This window comes from Coturnix japonica, chromosome Z (assembly GCF_001577835.2).
Source record: "Coturnix japonica isolate 7356 chromosome Z, Coturnix japonica 2.1, whole genome shotgun sequence".
Classification (NCBI taxonomy): Eukaryota; Metazoa; Chordata; class Aves; order Galliformes; family Phasianidae; genus Coturnix; species Coturnix japonica.
In genome coordinates, this window is record NC_029547.1 from 663,688 (window position 1) to 675,572 (window position 11,885).

Sequence of the window (11,885 nt, forward strand, 5' to 3'; positions counted from 1 at the left end):
TGATGCTGGAAATATTGCACAGCACTGCAGTATGTGCAATATTGCATATGTGACCATGTTGCTGCATGTGTTACTGCACCAGTGACCACGTTGCATCAGTGCATACCTCAGCTCAGCACCTTGCTGAGAGCCCAGGCACTGCAGTTATAAGCAATCTCACTCCAGAGGCACAAAGAACAGTACCCATAAAACCCAACAGCCAGAACAGGAGAACAAACCCCCAGAGACTGAGCCTGCTCATGGGTGTTGAAGCTGCACTGCGTTTTTGTAGACATCACCAGATGCCTTAATGGCAAATGAAGCCCTCTCACATGAGCTAACAACAGAGCAGAGCTGACAAGTCCTGCAGATGCAACACCCGCAGCAGTGATCAAATCAAAGAGAAGCCTTGCTCCTGATGCATTTCAGACTGAGTAATCTTTAACAAACTCTGGAGAAAGGGTCCATTCTGACCCTGAGGCAGCAAAGAGAGTCTGTTCTCTTGGCAGAGGGGCCACAAATGCCACCTTTGTACAGTGCTGTGCAGCTTAAAGGCAGCTGCAGAGGATACTGCCTGAAAGTAAGCTGAAAAAAACACATCAGCTAATGTCAGGAGGAAATAACCTGCTCTGCAGCGGGGATAAAACCAAGCTTTGTACATGTGGCACGGTTGTTTGCTTCCAGGCATAATAAACTTCCACAGAAGAAAAGCAAGTTTTGAAGAGTGTTCTAGGAGCAGCAGGTGAGTTGCAAGTTTCATTTCATACAGAACGTATTCTGCAAGTATGAAATCAAAGGTTTGTTATTTCTGCTTGCAGATCATCCTTCTCAATCTCTGAACCCCTGAATAAGCCATGACAGTGTGTTGCAATTACTGCAACTCGCAAGAGTTGCAATCTCCATTTCAACACAAGACCAACTACTTGGTCTTTGTATAAACTCAAACCTGTCTATCTTCTGTTTGCAAAAGCTTTATCCACTGTCATTGCTGAAACAGCTATTGCATGTGTTAAATTGATTTCCAGTACAAGAGGGAAATAACAAGAGTGGAACTTGTCCTTTCATTTTGAGCCAGTGGAAAGTTTTAGCTTTTAAAATAAAAGCCAGAAAATTCAAGCTGCTTCTGCTCGCGCTGAGTCCTCTAAGGCTCAGTGTGCCTGAAGCAGTTTGCAGCTTAAAGAAAGCTGTGGCTTAGATGCGTGTGTTTTGTTCTGAGAAACAAAAGCAAGATGGGTTCAGTGGCTCAGCCAAGGAGCAGAGCCGTACTGCATTGTGGGGGCTGTGCTGTAGGTATGAAATACAGCCTGTGCACCAACAGCAATAGAACAGTTCTAAGAAAAGGTTACTGTAACGCCTGAGTTGAGTTTCAAAAAATATATGTTTTCTTTTCAATGTGTAAGTATTTCAAGTGGGCCTTTACTACAAACAAATTTTCTTCCCCACCCCCCTACCTTCGTGACTTTACAGACTGGTCTGCTGGTCAAACTCATTTCCCTTTTGACCACTAATACCAAAGTAATGGATATTAAGAAATGAAGTACAGGGAAAAAAATGACAGGGAAGAAGTTACAAATTAATTTGTCTTTTAAGCTTATTTGGATCACAACGCTGTATAACCTGGCTAACCAGTGCAGGCATGGCGATCAATATAAAGTTCTGGCCATTTGAATTGCTACGTGAGAGCAAAGGCAGCCAAATCCCACTATCTGCACTTAATTCCTAATAGCTTTACACCAACCAGGGGTCCTACAAGAGCTCCCATGCTCAGTGTGCCCACCACACTCGCATACCACAGAGAGGTGAGAAACCCTTCCCTTTTCACATCGAGCTCTCTCTTCCAAAAACAAGCCTACATTTGCACACAGCAGATCAGTGGTGTCTGTGAAAACACACAAAAAAGGGCCAAAATATTGCATGTTTCTGTTTTCATGGCAACAATTTCCAGTGAATGACAGGGTAGGATGTTGTCAAATACCAGCAAAAGCAAAGCCATTAAAGACCAGAAGAGAATTCTTTAAAAAGGTGCTGTTTTTTGGACTCTGGTGCTGTAGGGCTCTACAGAGGACTTATGCAAGATATCAAGAAGCATTAACATATGCTGCCATCCACTGCAGGGTAAAAGGCCCATGTGCTGAACTGTGATTAAATATGTTCCATAGGGCAGAAAAGAGCTACTGTTACCTGAGAAACCAATAAGAATGTAATCTGTCCCTATTAAACCCATTTAAACCCAGAACAGATCATAGAATCACAAAATCACCAAGGTTGGAAAGGACCTCCAAGACGATCCAATCCAACCTCCCATCTATCACCATTAATGGCCACTAAAACACATCCCTCAGTACAACACCTACATGTTCCTTCAGCATCTCCAAGGATGGTGATTCCCCACCTCCCTGGGCAGCCCCTTCCACTGATCCACACCTCACACCATGCAACACTTCAGCGACATCAATCTCAGTATTTCAGCATCCAGAATGGGTCCTTAGCAAAGCCTGGACCTCCTGCATTGCTGGGACATGAATGCCTAAGTGTCACTGGCCAACATTGCCTTTGGAATTACACCTCAGCCAGGTGCTTTGGGAACTCCATGCCAGGCTGCTCTGTTGGTGGACTGCAAGCACTAAGAAACAGATTGCAAAGAGCTGATCTCAAGAAAGTTGCACTATTCTGCCATGAATAGCCTTGCTAGGAAAGCCTTCCTCCAGTATTAACCACCAGAACTGCCCAAGGGTCAGCACCCAGTCTGTCACCTGCCAAGGCAATGCAAAATTCTCATTCAAGTAATATCACACCTACTTTTCCATCCTCAGCAATTTTATGTAGATTTCCAGGCATTAAGATGAAGATAAACAAGTTTTCTGATGATTTACCTGAAATCCAGCTCATTTTCTACTTATCTTTCTACCCATTTCCATCCATTCTATTAACAGCATCAAATCTGATACACAGCAAGGGAACAATAACACTGCAATTGTAATTGCAGCATATTGGCACTGCTGAGCGTTCACATTACAACTGAAGATTAGAAGCCTAGAACAAATCTTTCCTGCTTCATCAGTTGCAAGCTTCCTCGACTTGAGTCTGTCCAGAAGAGCAGTTTCAGGTAGTCTAATGCTGTCACTGTCCAGTAAATTAAACACTCAGTGCACTACAGTACCTTCCCCAATTAACACTGACTGTTCTGAAGACCTATCCACCTTGAATCCAAGGACTGGCTTCCAGAAAGGTCCCTGAGCCACCCTCACACCTGCTAATACTGAAGACTCATCCATTTTCACCTTGCCTCAACACCTGTATAAAGCCTAAATCCATTTTCAACAGCCAGTGGATTCATTATAGGTTTCAAACTGAAAATTGTGGTCTTGAAAACAGGACTTTGTGACTGCTGTTCCAGTTCAGCAGAGCTACGGCATCCAGGCCTAGACCAGCCATGTGAAACTCAACTTCATTAGGACAGAATTTGCAACCTGAAGGATCACTGCTGTGCAATAAGACTGAATATGATGTCTGTGGAATGTTTGCATTCGGCCAGTGAGCTGTTTGCAATTTTCATGTGAAATAATGATGAAGACTTTCTGGTTTTGTCAAAAATCAGAAGAATGTTGTCTTCTAAGCATTGATATTGCTAGTTATGACAGTATTCATCATGTCTGACCTGTCAGATGGTGAATTTAATGAAGAACGCCAGGATGACCCAGAACTGATGTAATGAATTTGATTATTGGGAAATTCAAATCAATTTCGTTTACTGAGCCCGAGAAGTAATCAGGACAGATCGTGGCTCCCAGGTTAAATACCTTTGCTCTACTTTATATTGCTTTAAGTTAATCTTTCTAGTAGTCAGAGTGACCAGAACGGGTAATCTTTAACCTCTACCATTGACTAAGAAAGGTCACATCATTTTCACTGCTGGGATATAAGTTGCCCTAGCACTACATGCATTTCACTTTGGTCTGTTATACTGCAGTGGTGATGCTAGTAAAGCGAACACCCTTAAATGTTCATGAAGTCTGTTGCTCCTTGAATACTGTGAGAATTTCAGTTAGAAAGATAAACATGCACAATTTTTGCCCACTTTCCAGCCAAAAATTCCTGTAGCAATTGCATGGTCATATCCTAAAGAGACAAAGACCAACATAGCTTTGCTAAAGTGAATATCAAAGGGAAGATTTGGACACATCATTGAGTGCATGTCAATTTTCAACATCAAAGCATCTGGTCTAAAACTTGGGCTGTGATTAGTCTGAGTGTTTTAAACCAAGCTATGCCCACATCTGGAAGCTGGCGAGGTTTTCTACAGGTGTATTAGCCAACACTGTGTGAGCATAAAACTGGGAGTATTGATTCTATGCTCGTTAAAGATAGAACTGGGCTGAAAATCTGTGCAGATACAGCTCAAGTTCTCATATGTGAATGATCATCATTGCAACAGTCAGGTTATGAGGCTGGAGTCCAAGAAGAGAGAATTTCTATGTATCTGCACAGGACTGCAGAATGGGAGTCTCATTGGGCTGGTACCTCTGTAGTTCCTTTTACATCCCTATGCTTTACAGCACTATGTTTTTCAGGTCAGAATCTTTCATATTAAGCCCATTCCCTGCTGGAGACCCAGATGCCCATTACTCAGAACTGAAGCTTTTGGCAAGTTAGGTGGATAGCATGAGGGGTTGGGACACCCCGTTGAGGAATAGAAAGTTCGTGCTTCCTCTTGCACAGCCTGGCCCCTCTAGTTGCTATATTTTATGGTTGGTTTTTTTTTTCTCTTGGTAATTTTATACTATTCTGATCTTGAGCATAGAATAAAAAGAACAAAAATGGAAGTCGGGGAAGCTCCTTTAAGGATATAAAGGAACCCTTGTTTGAACATCTCCAGTTTGAGCTGAAACATGCTTTAAACAAACCTTTTAAAACAGTTTCTTACTGTTTGTTAAAACTTTCCAGCATGAAAAACCTCTCAGAATGGAAAGTCCTGCTTATATAAGGGCTGCTCCAAAAGTAATGCCTCCTGTGTTATTATGTTGGGCAGTGGCAACAGCAACATGAAAGACAAGCCAAGTTCAGGACAACCACACAGAGCTGTCACACCACGAAATAAAGAGCATCTTGGTCATCTCAACCAAGTGAATTGCCTAATGGTGGTGACTATGGTGAAAAATAGTGCTTTGTCTCTTACAATTTGCTCCATCAAATGGTGTTACTGTGCTTTTCATATATGTTGTTGTTTCTCTGGAAATAAATAGGAGGCATTACTTTCAGAGCAACCCACTGTACCTCTGTGTTATTGTTCCTTCAGTTTTGGGGTTCTTTTCCTTGTGGAGATGGTTACATTCCTCAGAGTTCTGTTTTGCAATTTATATCCTCCACATCTTATATGCGATAGATGACAGGAAAGAGCCCTTGGGTGGACCAAGTGTCCATGTTTGCACGGTGACACACAAATTACCAGCAGCTGCACACATAAAACAGAGTCAGAGCATCACAGAACCTTCTGTTTGAAAGGCTGGTTGGAGGTCACAGGCCCCACTTCTCAGCTCTGAGCAAAGCGACCTTCAAAGTCAGGTTGAAATTGGAAGATAGTTTTGATTTGGGTCATCCCTCCATATTGTCAAGGCAAGAATTTGGCCCTTGGATGAAGGTGCAATGCGCATTGCGCTGTTTGTCCTTGTGTCCCCTTTGCTGATATTTAAGCAGAGCAGTTTTGGGGTAGTTTTTTTTTCCTTTTTTTTTTTTTTCCTCCTTTTTTTTTTTTTTTTCTTTTTTTTTTTTCAGGAATTTCCAAATCGTTTGGCATTTAATTACCAAGAATTGGACTAAATCCAGACTGCAACACTAACGAATGTTGCAATGCTGCTTCAGACTCCCACCAGTGGCTCAGTGCATAGCAGGTTGTTCTTCACTTGCAATGGCAGACCATCATTCCAAGGAGAAGAGCTCTCTTGTGTTCAACAAGCAAATTGACAGTCACCTCCTGTAGATGCATCTCCGCACTGTCAGAACAAAGTGTGCTGTTTGTACATGGGATTCTGGTATAATTATACCAGTGACTTTTAGATATTTTCCCCAGATCCTGTTCTACTGTTTGAACAGACCATGCACTGCCACTACTGCTAGTGCTGCTGCTACTGCTGTTAATTCCATCTTCTTTGTGTGTATCCCAGATGAGACATTTTCACTAAAAACAAGCAGTTTAGGATTGTGTTCTTATAAAACTCTTAATTCAGTATCCTTCTCCAGTGCCCCAACACAGAGGATGAAGCACGTGCTTTCTTCTCTGGTCTCATTCACTCCTCACTTTCCTGCCTTCTGTCACCTGACACATTATTCACCCGTGTTTCCCATTCTTTAAAGTCTTCAACAAAGCTGGAAATGGTACAGCAATGTCATTATATCATAAGCATTGAGTAGCAATGTTGCTTTTACAACTGAGGTTAGAAAAATGTGTCACCATAGTGCCCTAATAGTGACACAACCTGCAGGTTTCCATAAGGGGAAAAAACTGTTGTTGAACTCCATATGCAGTAGCAAACCTCCATGAAAAGAGAGCTCTGATTTTTGGAGTTCACATGCACTGAGTATTGAGGTATTTCAAGAAGGACAGAAAATATATGTGTGCTCTGTCAGAGATCAGCCAGTATTAAAGCTTGAATGCAGAAGAATGCAAGGTAGGGAATTTCTCCCATCTTTGATTTTTCCAGTGTTTTTCATCTGCCCAATGGACACATCCATCCAGAAGAAGTAAAGTCTCCTGATTTGTTGCTTATGTGAGGTATTGCACTGAAAATTATAGGAATACTGGAAGATGAAACCTGCATTAAAAAAGGAGAGAAAAGGGAGCTTCCAGAGCCTGTTTCCCCTGTTCCTTACTCCTTTTGAATAAAGGTGGCTCTGTGCAGTCAGAGCCATCCCCCTCCCCCTGGATCAATATTTTAATATGACTTATCAGAAAGAGAATGAATTGTTTACTTTAAAACCTCAGGATCCCATAAAGGGCGAAGCAAAGGTGTCCCCTGGAAACAGAGGCCTTGAACAGCTGACCACTGCTGTGATCTCGTAAAAGAAAGGCAGGTTGTCCAGCTAAACGGGCACAGTGATGTGCAGCAAAATGTCACACAGCAGCTCCTCAGTTCTGACAGACCCCAATGGCACAACGCAGGACCCCCAGTCTGCAATGGTAAGTGCCTTCCCAATGCTTGATTCACACGAGGAAAAGGGATGATAAAACGGACTAACAGAAAGAACAGAGCAAGTGGCTTTCAAATAAGAAGCACTTTGGAATAACAAAATATCTGCACATGGCCTGAATAATTTAGCAGGATTTAATGACTTGTACATGGCGATCTCAGCCCACACTTTCTATTAAGGGGATTAGGTCGGTTTAGGAAGAAAATACAGCTGGTAGTAAACCTGGCCAGGCTTCACTGGGCTTGCAGAGACGCTTTACAAGCCTGAAGGTATGAAAGGGGCAAATGCTGTGATCCACATTGTGATGCTTCTGGAAAAACTTTCATGTTTGCAATTATTTTTATGACCAGGACATTCTGATAATAGTATAAAAGCCAAAAGTAGGGGTTTTTTTTGCTGTGACAATGTGTGCTTTTCGCTTTCTCCCTATATGGCAGCACCCTTGCTGCTTTGGGTTTTCTTGCTCCGCCGCAATAGTAAAAGATGCAGTGCTTCTTCCTTTCACTACCTTTTGTTCTTGGAAATATCCCCTTTTCCACGTATCTGTGGAACTATGAGGCTGCCTGCTGCAGTTGCATTCTTTATCTGGCTGTTGTCGGTATTTCACAGCAAAGCCCTGAGGTGCCTCTGCCAGAGCCCTGCTGCTCTTGGCTCTGGATACGCCAGCGACTGCCTCACTTTTGGTTGCAGAGCTCACATGGAATAGGACTGTTTTACCTTTCTTCTCTAATGCAGATATAATGCTGAGAAAAATGCGTATTGGGAAAGGTGGGGGAAGACCACTGCTGCCATGATGAGTTAGAAAGCAATGTGCAGTATCTGTATATCCCCTTGGCATTAATTTCCAACTATCAGTAGCTAAAGCAGAGACACATTCATTAAAAATATCCTCACAGACCTCAAGTATGCAAATGCAAGCAGCATCCTGACTGGATATCAAGTGTTCTGGGTGTAAGTGAGCGTTTCCCATCATTAATTCAAAGCATTCAGTGCTGTTCTAATGCACGGGAGGTACTGAGGTCCTTTCCTTCCTTTGGACATGGCTCCTCTGTAGCTGCTATTTCCTGGTGGCACAACCTGTGGGTGGGTCTGCAACCACCCCACCATTCTGCATATGCGCTTCCACCACTGCACATAGAGTCTTAAAGTCAGCACAAGGCAAAAAGCACTTGGAAAAGTCTCAGGCCTGCTCAAGCACCTACAGCCGTGCTTCCTTGACAAGTGTGGGCATAGCAGAGCAGTTGTAGCAATCATGTTCAGAACCCAAAGCAATCTGACACGGTAAGCAGCTTACAGCCACTCATAGCTTTGCTATTTGCCAGCCACGGGCTGCTCAGAACTCAGCTCCTGCTGCCAAGTCACGCTTACTCATGAGTTCAATTATATGCATTTGTAAACCAATGGTTAAACTGGTCCAGAGCTCCTCTGCAGACAGTCAGCCTGGATGGGCAGATCCATGAGGGTTAAAATAAATGGTCTTTATGAGAACCTTTTCCTTCAGAGCCATGTGAGGTGTAAACCTCTTGCTTTTGTTTCTCAGCTGGAAGGCACAATGCAGAGGTGCTAAAGCTGTTACTGTGTGAGAATGACAAAGCACCAGGGGAGTGAGTTAAGGACAAATAGTGATGAACATTCACCGCCCAGCTTGCATGTTCACAAAGTTACTTTCTCTCTGCATAAGTCACCGTTTCTTCCAGTTAGTACCCATCACAGTAGGTGACAGCCTTTATAGACTGAAGAGAAAGTGGATGCAGAGAAGAGCAAGAGAAGGACTACCCAGGCTCTATTTTCTAACCTGCTTCCTTTCTTGTGCTCCTCTTTCTCTCTTTTCTCATCAGGTTTGCAGTATTCAGATGTGCTGATGGCACACAACTGAGCTGGTCTGGCAAGTCACTGTGCATAAGGTGACACCCAGTAAGCATTTTGTGCTCTTAGACCAGTCCTCATGAATAGGCGTGATATTTAGAAATGTTATCTGATTTGCAGATTAAATACAGAAAAGCACTGTCCTGTCAAACAAAGAAACTGTTCTGCAAGAGGAAACAGTAGTTGTGTACCTCAGTTACACTGCTTACTTCACTGTTGGATATGAATCAGGAAGAGAAGCAAAGAGCACCTTGCTGCCTTCCAAGCAAGCTGGCTTTAAGGTGCTGGCAAAGACATGTGTATGGGAAATAAACACTGTGGTTATGACCTAACAAAGCTCTATAAAAGCAAAGCACTTGTTCTGAGTTGACTCCATCAGTAAGAAAGGCACCAGTCCCTGTGGACAATGATTCATCCCTCTCTCCAAAATCCCCTAAGACCGGACTGATGACTTTCTCAAGCTGCCTGTCCATTTCCTTTGCCTGCAAATGCACACTTAGAGCTAATTATCTTTTAGATTACTGCAGCTGCTGGACACAAAAACACTGAGTCCTATTTCTCACACCGTTGGTGAGAACACCAAGGTACTACATATTAATTATGCACACACACATGGCCTTTTCTGTGTTTTGCAGGTCTCCAAAGTCTCCATGCTGAAGTCTCCATGCTGCGTGGCTGTTACCTCTACCATGGGCTAACAATGTGCTGCCAGAGCTGTGGAGTGTGACAATGGTGTTTGTGTCCAATCTATCAAACGCCATTATCACACTAAATAGCTACTGGTAGGTGAGGCTTCGAGTCAGAGATGTATGTGAAATATAGCAATATGTTTACCCACTGTACTGAGGAATAAATAAGCTTTCTTCACGTCAGGATGACTCTTTCTTCTTTTATAAGTGAAACCACAGTTGTATGTGGGGAGAGCATACCCTGCCACGTGCCTTTCCAGATCACAACAGGCAGGAGTCACCTAAAGGAATCACACCTTATTTTTGCATCAAAGGAAGCAATGTGTGTTACAAACGATAATTGCCTGAGATGATGGTGATTTTCAAACAAAAAGCCTTTCAAAATTCTGATAAAAAAAGCTTCTACATCTAACTGGGAACACAATTCCTGTGGCTGTACTTCAGTACTGTGCAGAACATTGCTGGAAGATCAATATATTCATACACTATACTGTGTTTCTATTTGCAAACAGTCCCATTACACACAACATCTTCAACAGGTTATTCAATTTGATTCCCTAGATTCCCTAAATGTTGTTTTCTCCCATGCATTATTGCTGTGGAGAAGTCACTAACAATGAATCCTGCTGGAAATGTATGTATACACCAGGCAAAAATGAGTTTAAATACAGGAATGGCCCATGACCATGGAGGTTACTTTATCATCAATGAGATGCAGGGATGACTGTATAGTCTGCTCTAGTTCTGGAATAGACCTGGTGGATAACGTTACTACAGAGGTGATCACAGCAGATGCAGACAGTTTTGAGCCTTTTGGGTCTTCCAGATGTCATTTCACCTTGCAGATCCCCAGGTTCTGCTTTACAGAGGCACAGATTGTTTCTGCCATGATCACAAGCCATTGGTGATGTACTGTTTTTCCCTTCCAAATGTGCTAAACATCAGGCACAAAGAACAGGAAGGAGCAGGGTGAACAGAAATATCCTGATTTTATCCCTCTCATCTGGGGTTGCCTGCATTACAAACACTGTCCATTGAAACACACATCTGTAGAAGCAGTGCCTACCTTTTGTTGTGTGTTTCTGCCTGTCCCTGTTTATGTCACTTGCCATGGACCTGTGAAATAAGCAAACTGCAGCTATAAACCACCTGTATAAACCACATACCTGGCTCAAATCTAGCCAGAGCAGTCAAGCGGCTCGTACCACCTGATTCTGTTTGCACCACTGTCACAAGACCAATTGCACATCCCACTGTGAGTTCAGGGGAACACAACAGATGGTTTGTGTGACAAATGGGATTTCAGATGGATCTTTGCAAAGGAAAGGTAAGGGCTGGGCTGCCATGGTTTGGTCCTATCTCTTCTCTGAAAGGAGCAGGTGCAGAATGCAGTGGGGCACACTCAAAACATCCAGCACAAACACAGAGGAACAGGGCATTTGTTAGACCACTGAGCATTAGCATTAACAAGGTACATTGTTCTGCCACTGCTACAAAACAGCCTCAGTCATCCATCAACACAACCAGAATACAGCAGCAGCAGCAGAAAGATTCCCAGAGCCAGTATTCCACTGCCCAAGATCCACTGGGTCACAGTAACTTCACACCCACAAAATTTTATGGCACAATCATTATGAAGTGAGCAGAGCTGCAGGTAGATAGGGCTTATTTGTTAAAAAGGCCTTTGCAGGCAATTACCTGCTAGGTGAAGCAATAATCATGTTTGGGGGAGTCAAGAGGGCAGAACCTCCTTCTATTCTCTCTGGCTGTGATAAAGGAAAGCAAAAGCGGCCTTGTCTGCACAACCCTTTGGGTAATGCGTCCACAGCAGCAACTTGTCTTCTCAACTTTTGAGTGAGAGAGAAATGGAGAAACTCCCTTCCCACCCTCATTATGCCTGCAGAGTCCAGGGAGCTTGTGCCAAGCCTTGCTTGCCCTTCTCCTGATTACTGGTATTGCAGTTTTTCTTGTTTGAAGAACATCTTATGTTCTTTCTCTCCTCCCACTCAGTGAACCTCATCTGTTACTTGCCTAAGAACAGTATCCAGAAAGAGCAGTAGATTAAGTCTGTCATTTTGGACGAGCTCTACAATTGGCAGTGACACCACAGCTTAATGCAAAATATCAGTCACCACTGCTGGTACTTCACTGCAGGGATGGCAGTAC

General features: G+C 43.2%; 1 long non-coding RNA gene across 1 annotated transcript; it reads left to right on the plus strand.

The window, feature by feature from the left end:
- The first annotated feature begins 357 nt into the window (after positions 1-357).
- On the plus strand, positions 358-9,902 carry LOC107325906. Its single transcript, XR_001559771.2, has 3 exons — positions 358-721; positions 5,752-7,153; positions 9,666-9,902. It is a non-coding gene; the product is annotated as an uncharacterized LOC107325906 (long non-coding RNA).
- Positions 9,903-11,885: the final 1,983 nt, after the last annotated feature.